This window comes from Calonectris borealis, chromosome 1, assembly GCF_964195595.1.
Source record: "Calonectris borealis chromosome 1, bCalBor7.hap1.2, whole genome shotgun sequence".
In the NCBI taxonomy this organism is placed as follows: domain Eukaryota; kingdom Metazoa; phylum Chordata; class Aves; order Procellariiformes; family Procellariidae; genus Calonectris; species Calonectris borealis.
In genome coordinates, this window is record NC_134312.1 from 104,360,762 (window position 1) to 104,376,104 (window position 15,343).

The window sequence follows — 15,343 nt, forward strand, 5'->3', positions numbered from 1 at the left end:
TTCTTGCTGGACAGATACCTACACCTCTTTCAGAATAGCTGGCTGCATCTCAGTTTTTCCTCCCTGTGAACAAGGAGCTGCCAAGTCTCTGATACCAACAAGTAGGCAAGCAGATAGAGAGGGGAGGACTGCAAGAACAGCATAGCTTCTAGTAACTTTCACGTAGTCTGAGGTCTAAGGATTATCCAGAACAAAGGGCACTTTTTTTTGTGCTGAGAAACCCGTGATAGTTTTCATTTCCATTATCTGTTTTATATTTTTTCAATGCATTCATATTTTGGCTATCCACAATACTCACAGCAACAAGTTGTAACAGTTTCACTTTGAATAATCTGAACAAGTACTCCCTTTTGTTTTTTCCTAATTTACCCATTTCCTAAATTACCAACAAATCACCATTTGGCACCTATATATCTGTACTGTAAAATTTAATTCTACACTATTACTTTTTCTTTAGGACTCATTATTTTAATATTCCTCTATTTTTGCAGTCCTCTGTGTTAAATTCCTCCCTCAGTCATCTTTCATTTCCAGCCTACTCCAATATTTTCCAAGTATTTTCCCATTCTACACCTTCCTTACCCATAAGCACATAATCCATCTAAATCTATAATTTCACTTACTAAGCATTAAATCTCCAGAACATACAGATTAATTGCAAGAAATCCCTTAAGATGACAACTGGCTCAGCCCTTGGCCCAACATACACAAAGCAGCTAATGAACATCTCTTAAGGGGGCATACACCTTTTTACACTGATCATACACAAGGCACTAAGCCTGAGGGCACAGTCCTCCCAGGTGTTCTGTATCACATCAGGCTTCACCAAGCTGTTGTAATTCCTCCCACCATGCTGTACTGGAATGCCTCACACAGAAGTGGCTGAATTGCTCACAGATACTTTCTATTTCTAACATCAAGAGGCACAGAATTAAAGTTGTAAGGACCTATGCCTTTGCCTTTTTATTTCCTCCTCATGTTGAGTTTTATTGAACTACACATCATGAAAAGGCATATGATGTCACTGGGCAACTAAAACCAGGTGTCAGTGAAAGCTGGTTTTAGAATTCTGTCCGGGTATTTTTGCCAAGCATGTTAGAGAATTTCCACAGAGGGAGGTTTTGGGCCGTTTCGGGGAGGAAAGGGGAGGGCTCTAGCCCAACTGACAGTCAGCTTGAGGCAACTGAAACCACTGCGAAGGCTACCTCAAATATCCAATTATTCCTTTCAGGCTCCACAGAGGGACTCCTGCCTTTTCAAGGTATCACTACCAAGATTTAGCTGGTAATCTATTAATTTGAGGTAAAACAAAACCAAACCTACCCCCAAAATATTTAAAACACAACAGACATATTCCTGGGTTGTCTTCCTACCTAGTGTTTTCAGAATAGAATGGGAACAATCCTAATACAATCCAGAATTCCAAACGTAGAAAAACACCACCAAAAATTGCAAACAGAGAGAAGGAAAAAATCTAATTATGTGATTTCATGATGAAATCATATAAACAGTAATACTGAATGGCAACACTGGCTTCAAGTCACTAAGGTGCTGTGCAGTTCTGTAACCCAGTAAAGTCGTCACCACTGCTAATACCAGATCACAAGCTTTGTACTAACTCTGCAAGGCCTCAAGACGGGGACTCGTCAGTTTTTGTCTAGACTTGTTTTAGGCTTGCCTAGAGTCATTATTTTAGCATAATGAGCTGTAACAGTAACTGTCTGATTATCGGTTAACTCCTACCTGACCTGATTTGGCTTAGCTTTGTACAATGGTGTGGTGTAAACCCACCCCACTGTTACCAGAATTTTGATATATTCTTATAACTAATGGAAAATAGTAGCGAGTTGTTATTCTGCGTATAGCAAGCTATCTACGAATCTAGCATAAAAATGCAGCATAGAGGAGTACAGGCATGAAATGATAGCAGAGGCCTTCAAAGTACAGATGGAAGACCCAGGACTGTAGAAAAATCTTCAGTAGTCAATCACTGGTCACTAAAGGATGCAACCTAGGTACCTGGATCATAAGAGAAAAAAGAACAGGCATCCAACTTTTGTTGTCGAGGCCCCAGAGAGAAACTGGAGGTAAGTATAACATCAGAGCAAAGAGGAAGATATTAGGAAGTGTACATAACAATTTTTAATGTATTATTATCGAGACTTTCTCTGTAATATCATTCTTCTACTTTATTTGTATGTAACAGAGCTCAAATAATAATAACTATTTGATTAGACTGTTAAGATTTCAGTTACACTAACAATAAACTCCTTGCTTTGCACATAAAATGTGTTTTTTTGGTCCACATAAACTGCAAAAACTGCAATGCAAACCACTTACAACAAATTGGTAGAGATAACCTTGATTTAGATGCAACAACTGCTAGCAACTATAACAGTATCTCACATGCTTCAAAAAGCAGAATAAGTCTATTTCCTTTTTCCTCCCTACCTTTTTAACAATTCTGTGTGTCTTACAGGTATGTTAAACAATGAGAACTGTAGAAGTTTTGACCCCCCTCCCAACCACTAAATGCTTAATTAGTCTGTGCAAAGCTCCCTGCTATAAATTTTCTTAGAGCGCTAGTCTCTCTGGCATGCATTTGCCTTGAAGCTGAGTCATAGGCTAAACCAGTTTCATTTTAGCTAAGCATCTCAGATTGAACCAAGTATCTGTAAGGTCAGAACACTCAATGCTTCAAACCCAATGAAAAGGAATGAAATGAAAAACATTTTGTTACACACGAGGGATACATTCAAGTGTCAGGATAGCTCTCAGCTACCATGAATCCATACTATGACTAAGCTAGGCAATATACTTATTTTAATAGCATTATACAGATGTTCTGCCCATATCTAACAATTATTTAAAAAATTCAAAATTAGACACAAAGTTGGTTTTTTTTTTTAGCTTTGTTTATACAGATTTTGCTACTGTTATTCTGAACCTAGTCACATCTTGAGTAAGTGCAGTGAAACAGATTTATGAGAACAATGCAAAATATAACTCACTTCTGCTCATTGGGTACCCACTGTAGGGATAAACTGAAGGCATCTGTTTGTTACTATTCCTGCCATCGTGAGACCACATACATACTTTATTGTTTCCTATGTACAAAAGCACAAACTTATCAGACATATTGCAGCAATGGTTTCTGCTTAGTAGAAGATCAGGCAAGCAGGCACAGAAATTCTCTATTAGAACAGGGCATGTCTGAGATCAGCAGTGGAGCAACATGAGCACGGTTGTGTAGTCTATGCCCTACCTGGCATGTGCAATGAAAACACCCATTTTTCATCAGCGTCTTAATCTTCACAAGTATAATTACAGCATTCCTCAGTAATGGTAAATACAAATTATACTCTGTTCTGCAAGACAAAGATAAGCTGTTTTTTATGTTTCAACAAAAATGACTGTATGATTGGAATAAAAAGATATTTATCCCAGCTTAAATATTAGCATTATGTAACAACTTTTAAAATACCTACACAGAAATTGAATTTTCTTCAGCTCAGCATCCTAACAATTATCTTATAAAACTACAGTGGAGACAAAAAAACGCTTTTTCTCTTTGTTACAATACTCTTTCGGGGCTATGAAAGATCAGCAGTAAATCATTTACACTGTTTTGTTTTCCTTATAGTGTATCCTTTGGATGCAGAAAATTATTTAAATGACACCTGTCTGATATAATTTTCCATTACACAAACAATAGCTTGATGAAGTCTTCACTGTGATTTGAAAGTGTGAGTTAAAGACAAATAATAAAGTGCAATCTAGCCACTAGCTTAATTATTTGAATAGTTCACCTCATATTTTCTTGGTTAATTACTGACTTCTATACTGCTGTGTAATTGAAACAATAAAGAAAAAAATATCCAGTGTGTCTGAAATCGCCATGTTAGAAATCAGAAGCCTTTTGTACTCAAGACAGAGCAGTCTGTGGCTTAATAGTTTTTTTGAAACAGCACGAGTTCACTAGTGCAGAGCCAGCTAGCAAGTGAGAAACTTTGAATTTGAAACTCAGGAGTGTCATGCTTCCTTCCAGAATTATTTAAATGGAGATTTGCCACAGTTTACAGTTTATAAACTAAATCCCAAGAAGTCCTACCTAATCCTCATTTTTTTTCTCCTATAGCAGCAAAACAAGTTTCAGTCGTGGTAATGTGGTTACAATCTATTTGTATATATTGTTTATCACAACAAATAGCATTTATAACAATGCACAGAGCAAGAAAAATACATTTTGCACTAGTTTTATATGTTTATTCTTGCTGAGACAGGAAGTAATTTACTCTGCCTTGCAGAACATTTAATCCTTTTTACCATTCAGATCCAAGAGGATTTAAGGACGTACGACGTCTCATGGGGCAGGACCTGAGAGCATTCCAAGAAAAACCCTATCTTAACCAGCTTTACAGCCCCAGCAGGGCTCCACTTCTGGCATGATTTTATCTGTTATTTTTAGAACTGATAATTACTCATTTTCACATACTCATTTCTAAAAACTGTCAAAGAAAACTGGCAAGTGTATGAAATATTCTGTTAAAAATTAGGAGAGGGATATGATTGCTTCCTCTTATTTTCTAATAGTGTAACAAAGTAGGATTGTTTTGTACAGAGGACATAATTTCTTCACATTCACCAGTTCAAACTGTCAGAGCTATTATATACCTTATTTGGCCTTGGTATACTTATTTCTTCTTTCTCCGCATATTAAATGCCTTGCAAGTTTTTTGGGAGGTAGACACATTGGCAAGGGAAATGGTGCTTTTTTAAAAAAAAACACCACCCAATAAAATAAAAAAAAAGAACCACCCAATCTATCCGTGGGTTCGCTGTACTTGAGATGAACCACCTACTGTGCACCTCCTGTTTCAAACCTTTGGTAGAGGCGTTAGTTAATTCTCTCTGTTGTGTGTAGTTTTAGACAATATTCTATTCGAATTTGGTACTTAGTTTTGTATTCAGTTTTCTAAACCATAGCACTGAGTACATTTAATTTGTCTTTATTTTCATTCTACTAAGAAACAGGTGTTTAGTAGGCACAGGCGGTCTCACAAGGAGGGGAAAGGAGGACAGTCAAATTAGTTTTAGCTCCCTTGTTGAACCAAACAACAGAAAAAAAAGAACTAAGCTAAAATATGGAGAAAAAATCAAAGTAAAAATCCTAGTGAAACCTCAGTAAATCAGCAGGTGCTTAATTGCTTAAAAAGAATTAGAAGGTGACAGACAACAGGTTTATACTAGTCTTTCCCAGCACGGCAGAGAATTTTGAAGAACACCTTGATCAAATCTCTTGTGTCGAGAAGGCCAGCATTAAAAGGGAGAGCGTTAAAGTCTGAGCAGATGCAACAGGAATACACAATCCCTACGCTTTCAAAATGTACTCTGTTGTAGCGGAGACATGCTGTTGCATCTCCATCCCGTACGGATTATCGCACCCCGGCCTGACTAGCCGGAGGTCTGGACCTTGCGCCGTATTTGCTACTGGGGAGGCAGTTGCGAGAGGGGAACGTGGGGAAGGAGGGCAGAAGAAATTTGCCTGCCCGCATGCAAGAGGCTTGTGCTCTGTTGTTTGTCCTGGAAAACCATACTGTGCCTGCACTAATCTGTAAAAGGTTAGGAACGGAAATCTAGAAATGACACATTTCCAGCCATTCATTCATCAATTGCTAAACAGTTCATATGAAAGGGACTCAATGCACACTGTTCACATGACACTGTACTTAAATTCTTTCGGGTTTTTAAGTAGAAATGTGCTGCTTCTGACAAAAATCTGTTTGGCTAAGACGACTTTTCATTCCCACCTTTCCGCTTTATTTGCTCATCACATTAAAATTACCATTTTTTACATAGAAAGCTAAAAACAGAGCATAAAAGATATTTACATGATATTTTACATAACAAACTCCTTTTGAGAAATGAGAATATTAAAATTTCAGAAGTACAGTCACAGCAAGTGGTAGGCAAGCAACGAAGATAAATCAAATCCTATTTCTTGCCATGCTGTGAAAAGACGGCTGCTTTTAATCATCATGATGTGCCATATGTAAATTCCATCCAAAAAGAAGTTTGGTAAATGTTATATTTCATAACCACAGGGAAGGAAGCTATTTATAAACATCAATTAAATGATCTAATATAGTCTAAAGCCATTAATAATAAAACTATCAATCTAGGTAGACATTACTCTCATATGGAATAGTTTTTGAAATACACTTTTTCAAACGCATACTTAACGAAGAAAATATTACATTTTTTCTACTCAAGGTCATTCAAACCTGTCTCATAGTTTCCGTGATATGAGTAAGTAAATTGTTCCAGAAAAAAATAATGCACAAAGCACTCATAAACCTAGAATCACTTTCTCAAAGAAATGGAAAATATTTCAGTCAGCACCTATGTTTTATATGTGGTCAGAAATCTGTAAAGGAATAATAAGCAAAACATATATTACGGATGCAGCACACCATATATCTATATATGTGTGTATGAAGCTTAAATGCTAATTCATGTTGTGCTTTGCCAGTCGCAGGAAACATTTGGAGATGCAAATATCTTCAACAGAGAGAGGCCTAACACCATAAGAAATCTATTTGCAAGCCTCCAATGGAGTAAAGAACCAATCACAATAATAATACTATTATACTAGAATTGTGCATCACTCGCATTAGAAGAAAGCAAACTAATTTGAAAACACTAAAAATCGTTATGTTTCACAAAATTCCTAGGAAGGCTGTAATCATCTATGTCACCGTAAGTAAAGCCTTGGCATAGAATAGTTTATCTGCCCAGTCTCAAACGAGTATGATAAACTGAGACTAGATCTTTAAGCCCTAAATACTGGACTAACACTTAAAAATACGCTGCTTTCACAGAAAAGAACATAAATTCAACAGGTTTCAAAGAGACATTCTACAGCAAAGCATGAGGGTTGGCTAATGACAGCTGGGAGAAGCCTTCCTGTAGTAATGGAATTGACAGGCTACCCGCTGGATGCCCCAGGGAACACACGAGGGTACAATACTTTACTTTTCTACGTAACAAAGGCATGAAGGAATTTATTTCTTCTCAACAGACATCAGGCTTCAGAAACAAAATTTCTAAAAGCCCACAGCAAAGTATACCCTTAAAAAAAAAAAAACACAACAAACCAAGCTTTCAAGATATTCTGTACTTCATTTATATTTTGCTTCTATCTATAAAAAAATCAAATCTAGTTCACAGTCTCACCAGAAAATTTATAGAACTCTGTTTGTTTTCCGTGACACAGGACAAATGTTTTCAGCTACACATTTAAAACCAAAGGTTTTATTCTAATGAGTTTTGTGAAGGGAGAAAAAATATCTCCGTATTTTCAGCACACTCAGCAATGTCTGTGTGCATAAACCGAGACCTGTCATATCTGCCTTGTGATTAGGAAAAATTTAATGCTTCACCTCTTTGTAATATTTGTTGTTTTGTTATAACTGGTGTGTAGATTGAGTGGCAGGTGACATTTCATAAGATTTAAATAAGGTAAGAAATTAATCAAATTACTATATTCCTTTTCTAAAGTATGAGTCATTTGCATATAAAATGCAAGAGTCTGTAAATACAAAATGAACTCCAAATAACGGAGGACGTCATGAACTGCATTTCTTACATTTTATAACGTATGTGTGTATATATATATACACCCATCACAGAGACAGCTTTTAAAACCCTGAAACCCTGGCTAATTTATACAGCGGGTTGGATTGAAGAAGTGATAATGCTTACCCCCTCCATGGATCACGGCATGTAAGATACCAGACTGCAACATTCTGCAGGGGACCTACAGAGCTACTTATACATCAGCTGCAAAGGCAGCCTCTGCTCTGTCCTTCTAAAAAAAGGAAATTCGCTTACAATGCCCAAATTATATTCCAAGGGTAAGCTCCAGGTCTGATTCTGTAAAAGGAGTTAGGCAGATCCTTATTCATACATGGAATGCCATGGAGACCAATGAAAACCTGGTGGAGGGGACAGGATCTTACCCGTTGCCCTCTTTGCAGAACTACAGCCTTACTGAAATGTAAGGCAACCATGACATGGAGCTGCATATAGAAAAGAAAGAGACGGCAAGTTAAGAGATCTACCGGGACTGATAAGAACAAAGAATAAAACACTGCCTAGGCTGCATTAAAAAATACCACAGGAAAGTAGCACTTACAAATTAAACAGTAGGAGTTTCAAGGCTACAGGCTAATTCCTATTTAACGATGTTGCCAGTGTATGCAACAATACAGTGAAACAAAATGAGCTGATTTGGTTGGTCAATAATTGAAAAACTATTTGCCTACAATTGATTTACAGTGTGACATGATTCAGCTACTGTAGTTTGTAACCGGTGCTCCTGCCTACAAAAGAAAGGACAATCTTTTATTTATGAACTGAAGAGAGCTAGAACCTATTAAAGATGCAACATAAACCTAGAAAATAGGAACTCTAACATACGGTATGAATTCACATAAATACAGCAATTTTAGCCAGCTGGAGCTGAACTATAGTGCTACCTGCACAGGTTTGGCTTTGCACAGGGGATTCAAGAATTATTAGTATTTTAGTTTACATAGATGCATAACTTACAAAAAGTCAAAATCCTATCCTCAGATAGAAAAAGAAAAGTTGAGTAAAGAGCTATCAAATACTACAAAAAGGTATAAAGAGAAATTAAAAAAAGAAAAGGCAAGCTTTAGGCAGAGGAATAGTAAGCAGTGCCTACAACTGCAGGCTACCTGCAGGAAACCTGGACTTTCAACATCACTTGTGGATCTGAAAACAAATTCCCTATTTTCTTCACTTCCTCTGGTAGCAACTGCATGCACAATTCCTTGTGCATACACTCTACGCTAACAGGCTGCTTAAAAGTAAGACCTGAGTCTATATTACAATCCACCCCACTAATCCTCTGCTTAAAAGAGGAGCAACCCTCACTTCCCTGCTGGTGGCAGAAGAAGACTTCAGCCTGCAGCTCCTCTTTCTCAGTGTGCCAGGGGCACCCCTGGTTTAGTAGTACAAAGACTCACCAAACTTACAGCATGAATATGTTCTCCTTAAGGACATAGATTTAACATCCTGTGTCAAACAAGGCAGAGGACTGGCAAACATCGAGTAACCCCTTACTCCATTCTATAATGTACCTGATCATATTGCACCATTACATAGACACGTAGGCCACTGCAGGAGCAGATGTCATCGAATCCCGTATGCCAGCCTGCCATTCTTTTATAATTGTTCAGAATTTGTCTAGATACACTAGGAAAGGCACTTGGATGTTGAATTCCATGCTTGCTTCTCAATGTAACCGTTAGTGCAAAGAGTAACAGATCCTCTCTGAAGAATGGTTACAGGAATGGGACCAAAATCAGTCTCCCACACAGAACTGCTTTTTAAGGGTAATTAAAGTGTGTATGTATAAGCATAAATGTATGTATGCACACACACGTATGTATGAGATTATTCAACAGTTAAAATAAACTTTGAAAGTAGTAACTGAGTGTACTAGTGCTGAGGAATTTGCTTATCCATTTAAGCCCGTCTGCCAGTTAATGCTTGGGGTCTTACAGATGGTTTCTGCTTGGAGGGGAAGCTAAGGACAGAATCAGTATTTCTTTGATACAGAAATCATTGCTATTTACAAGGAGCATATGGAAAACTTTTCTGAATACAATAGGAATCTTAGATTTGGTCTTGAGAAAGCATGAACCTATCAGGAAATATTAATTTGAAGAATTCTTTTAACCCACTTACAGTAATGTTACAAGTGTTTCTGTGACACTTTGCCAGGCTTCTTTACTAGGTCTTTTCTGCTGCTTTCATAGAATTTATTTCCCTCTGTCAACATCTGCCTCTACACTTTCATACAATCTCACTATTACGTCCAAGTTGCATTTTCTGCAGTGCCTATTATTTCAGCTACCTCTTCTACAGTGAAGCTCAATTTCATTTCACGTTTCTTTTCAGTGAGGGACGACTGGCTCTATCTTCAAGGAGGTATGAGGAATGTTTATTCTTTGCCTGTGTCTTTACTACTTCCATCCTACTCCCACAAGTACTCACAACTTTGCATACTGCTTGCTCTCACAGAGTTGTCCTTGAAGACTTCAAATTCCTCTTACATTTTTAAGCATCACTATTCCACACACTTGCTTCTGAAAGCAAAAATATTTCCTATTATGATTTTAATTCCTACAAGAGATATGCAGCAACTCAAGTGTATCTCTATTAATCCTAAGGAAAAAGACATTTGGTGGAAAGAAGTGAGTGTAAACAGCAAGGACAGGGGGAGAAAAATAGCTACGTGTCAGCACAGCGGGGGTAGAAGCTACAACTCTATTAAACTCTTAATAGCGGTATTTAAATTAAAATACCCCTTTGAGTGAAATTCTGCACTAATGTATGTTACCTTAGACTTCCCCTGCCTCCTTTCTCTCATCCTACCGATGAACCCTGGGAAACATTTTAACCTCCTGCAGTGTAGTCAGCAATCCATCCCATGACTGATTGACCCATATCAGGACTGAAGCAGACCCTGTGGGTCAGTAGCATGCAGCAAGGGGAAGGATGACGCACTGAATCTGCGCTTGATAGGCAGATGAGATAAAAGATCACAGACAGGATAAGGTGGATAATAGGCTCAGCTTCTGTCACCTCTTGTGAAGATTCTTAAACCGAAATATTGTTAGGAGTTTTGTTCCATTAATTGAATGGGAGCTGAGGGGATATATAACCTGTCAAGGTCTGAACAGCTCAACTTCCAACACTTTCTTCAACAGCAAAGCCTCACTGAGAAAATGAAGTAAACATCCTTATTAAGCAAACTCATGTTTCCTTCTTCCCCACGGTAACAGACAGCACACAGAGGGTGCTCGTAAGTACCACCTCTCCCGGATACTTCAAGAAGTAGTTTAGAGCAACAATGAAAAACGAAGCCTTCTCGAGAACAAACAACATTCATTTCCATTAGAGGATTTTTCACTACAGGAGTCATTTTGCTTTACTCAACAGACATGCTAAATCTAGTGTTACAAAGTCACATCGTTTTTCCAGAGAACAAAGTTGCTGCTTAAGCTACATGCACCTCTGTTTCTTTGATTGCTCACTTTCAGTTTGCTTTTATCATTAACACCTGATGCCAGCCTTAACACAGAAATAAATGACTTAATGGATGAGAGCTGAATGTTGTAGAAAAAGCAAAGTACTCAGTTGTGCCAAAAAGGAGTTCTTGAATTTACATGCACACTTCAGAGCAGGACAGAGCGCCCAGCTTCTTGTACAATGCCGCTTTTTCAGATTGAGGTCAGTATTTGTCAAAGGGGCAGACAGAGTCTGACCAATAAAACACAGATGAGCAAATGTCTGTGCGCTTCTGCATGTGCACGTGGACGCTTCATAATCAAAGAAAGAAACTGGCAGTAAAAGGAGTGGTATAAAAAGTGGTATAAAACTTCTTTTCTTTGTAAACCACTAGAAGTTCTACTGCCAAAGCTAGGACACGCAACACATTAAATGCGCTGGCATATGAGTAATTGATTTCTTCAGTATTTCCAGAAATTGAAGGGTGTTCCTTAGATCACAGATGCAAAGCAACATCAGCAACAAACAAGTCAGGAAACCAGAATGACAAGACAGCTGACCTCTGTTAAAGCCAAAAAAAGGTATTTAGTAAAAAAAAAAACCACATTATCAGCCTACTCTTGAAGTTTTCACTAATTTTAATAATGAAAAAATTACTCCAGTGAAAACTCTGATTCAAGCAAAGCTTGTTTCTATAAATCTAAGATGTTTCTATAATTTATTCAGGATACATCATATTTTCTATTATTTTCAAGAGAAACAATGTATTAATGGAGTTTAATGAACTTCACTCCATTTTGTATCAGGCTTTATCTTTAGCGGGGCAGGGGAAGAGATAAATGCTTCGCCACAGGCACTTAGCCACCAGGTACTCAATGGCAAGTCCCAGGAAGTTAGGATCTCTAAGTTCATTTCTTCAGAATTACATATCTGCAAACAAGAATGACCTAAATTCTTTACAACTTCTCAGAAAATATAGCCCAGTTTTCTTCTTAATATATGCTTATCTTGTAGTTGTCCACTATTTTAATAAATCATAAATTATAGGTAATAATCTCAACAGAGAAACACTACAAGATAGCTTCCCAGTGAACACTGCAGTTTTATAGATTCATAGCATGTAACCATCTCCCTCACTGTTTATTAAATAAAATACAATAAAGGCGCATCAGAAGAATCCTGTGTATACTTCATTTTCAGGGCAATAAATTAAGGAGCTGCGTTTTTGTCTACTGATCGGTGACCTGAAGTTCATAGAATGGTTTGGCCATACCTGGTGCTGCCACTCATTCTCTAGCTTCACTTAAGCTGTGCCAATTAACACTAAATGGGATTTTGGCCTTCTGCACTCTTTATGATACGCACTTTAGGCAGAAGCAATAGCATTCAAAAAATCTACCACGTTTTTTTCTACAAATATACAAGTGTATAAACTGAACAACAAATAGTGTTTATGATTTTATATTGAATTAAGAGACCTCGCAATGGTAACAAAATTGTCATTTAATTAAATATACTACTTAAACTATGACTTGTTCTCTCAAAAGCTTTTAAATGAAAAGGATTATTAACATGTTAAGCAGCACCCTAAGGGACAACAGCTAGTTATGTAATTTAAGTGTGTATGACACATATGACACACTTACATACACAAATGTAAGTGTGTATGACAGAGCAAATTATCATATTGTCATGTGTATATAGCTTGTTAAAAAGAACATTATTCTTTCGACAGACTGGCATACTCAGGTCTCCTACTGTTCCCAAAGGCTCAATCCCCCTTTTAAGACAGCCGCAGATTTGGCAAATCCTCCAGGTTTTGGCAGAGGTTCATTTTCTACCTAGGAAGCTAAGGAGGAAAGAAAAAAATGGGAATTTTGGGGTCTCTGAGGAAAAGCACAGAGTAGTCTATGCCATGGGGAGTTGAATACTCTTGGGAGATTGGGGTCTGTGAGACACTAGTTTACGAATCAGCCAGGCACAGGGGCAAATGCTGCTGCAGAGCTGTTTTCCTAAGGTGACTGTGGATCTGGCACCGTCCTTAGTTTCTAATGGGAAATTATGTGATTGTTGAGGACGGAAGTGCAAGGTACGGTGTGATGGGGGACCAGCTGGCTGGGTGGGACATTCCCAGTAAACTTCCCTGCCTCTATGTGTACAAACTGACCACCACTGACTCAAATACAGAGGACAGAAGATGCCACGTAAAGAACCTGTATTAGTAATGGTTATAATAAACATAAATAATACAGTAATGGTTAACAGAACATGCTGTTTTTGCAGCATTCTGCATTTCAAATAAAATCACATATTATACTGAAATGTCCTTGCAAATTCAGCATGCACAAAAAGACAATCTCTATTTCTTTGCCTTCTCCAACTTTGGTTATTTTTCATTGCTGATTCTTCCTACAGTTATGTCTGAAAGTCATGGCACTTTGCCAAAGTGCCAAATCCATTTAGATGCATATTCTATCTAAATAGAGCACCTGAGGTATTTTGATGTACTTTCTTTACACAGATTATTGCTATTTGGATTCCGTATGTGCCTGTGCAAACATGCTTAGAAGTAAGAGAATGAAAAGGCGTGGGGCAAAACAAAGACTTTACACAGGGGAACAAATGTGGATCTAATACATCACTCAGGAGGAAAAAAATCATTTGGTATCTGGCACAGGTTTTTTTACTCATCTATAAAATCAATTTTCAAAAATAGTGTTAAAAATACCTAAATATTCAGATAAGGCAAGGTAATGATAAGGAGAAGGATCTCTGATTACAGGGTTATATACTAACCCTCTCCTAACTTTTTCTGAATATCACAGAATATGCAGTTGTGTCTACTGTGAAGAGCTTTCAGCCTCTGACAGTTTCCATCATTATCAAAAACTTTACTTTGCTTCTATCTGTTACTACTAAATTGAATCACAGCAAAATTAAAATGACAGAAGAAGATAGATTTAAGGATGCAATAGGCAAACATCTGCTGGACTCATGTGAGGGCCAAAGAAGTAGAAAGGAAGAAATAGAATGTTATGAGCTGTCCCTAAAACAGGAGATATTAATTAAGGTTGTAGAGTTATATAAAAAGATAAAGCGTAGGTAACATATCTACAGACATATTAGCCAATGACTGTTATGTGAGGTTTTACTATGTGGCCATAAAAACTAAATGTGGACAAACCTGGAATAGATAGTATGGCCTCTCTAAAAACTCTACCTCATCATTTCTAGTGATTCAAGAAGTCTATGTAAACTTAAACTTTAATGTAAACTTAAATTATTGGTGGTTGAATTTAAAATGTGGCAGCTCAATGCCAGACCGCCTCATCTTCCAGAGACTTACCCTCCAAGAGGATAAGGGGAGATGCAGACAGGATGACACCTGCAAGGAGCAGGGAGTTGGGCTCGATGATCCTTATGGGTCCCTTCCAACTCGAGATATTCTATGCTTCTGTGATTCTATGATCTTATATTGACCTACTGAAGCTCATAACTCATAAAGCAAAGGTTTTAATTCCATCCTCGCCTCTAGGCCCCAATTCAGGAAAGCTCTTCAGTACATACCTCCATCCATTCAGCGAGCATCAAAACAGGTCAAGCCTAAACACAGTCTCAGGTCTTCTACGACTTCAAGGACTTACTTCAATGGGATTAAGTGTATGTTAAAATGAATTGTTGCAGCAGAGCCTGCATGAAGAATGCAAAATACAACAGGAGAAACCTGGATATTTCTTGAAGAGTTTTCCCTCACAGCCTAATGTTGCCACTGCGACACAGTCAACGGTAATTAGACTGATTAACTGAAAATCATTGAGGAACTTTCATTCACTCCTTTGTCAGTGCTGCCTGCTGCACAGGATCATCCTGCTTTGCAAATACCAATGAAGAATACTTAATGAAGAAAGGTAAATGAATAGAGGGTGGAACTATTTTCCATTTTTTGCACCATAATGTGAAACATTTGCTATTAATTTCCAATGCATGTTTTTGCTTTTAAGGAATAGTTGTGAAGTTCCAACTCCTTGGTATTTCATGTTATGCGGGGACTGAACTCTTTTTAGAAGAATTCTTTCCAAAGAGAAATAAACAGCATTTTGCGGAAGAGTTTTCAGCAGTGAGTATTCCTGTGACTTTTAGAGCAGGACACAAGAGAAGAAAAAAGAAAAGGAAAAAAAAAAAAAAAGAAAAGAAAAAAAAAATCCCTTTTACTACTACAAGAGGTAATATGGCAATCAAT

At 37.5% G+C, this 15,343-nt stretch overlaps 1 protein-coding gene across 4 annotated transcripts in view; it reads right to left on the reverse strand.

The window, feature by feature from the left end:
- Nucleotides 1-15,343, reverse strand: part of CADM2 (cell adhesion molecule 2) — a 678,107-nt gene that overhangs the window by 338,425 nt on the left and 324,339 nt on the right. The gene's annotated exons all lie outside the window — the stretch shown is intronic.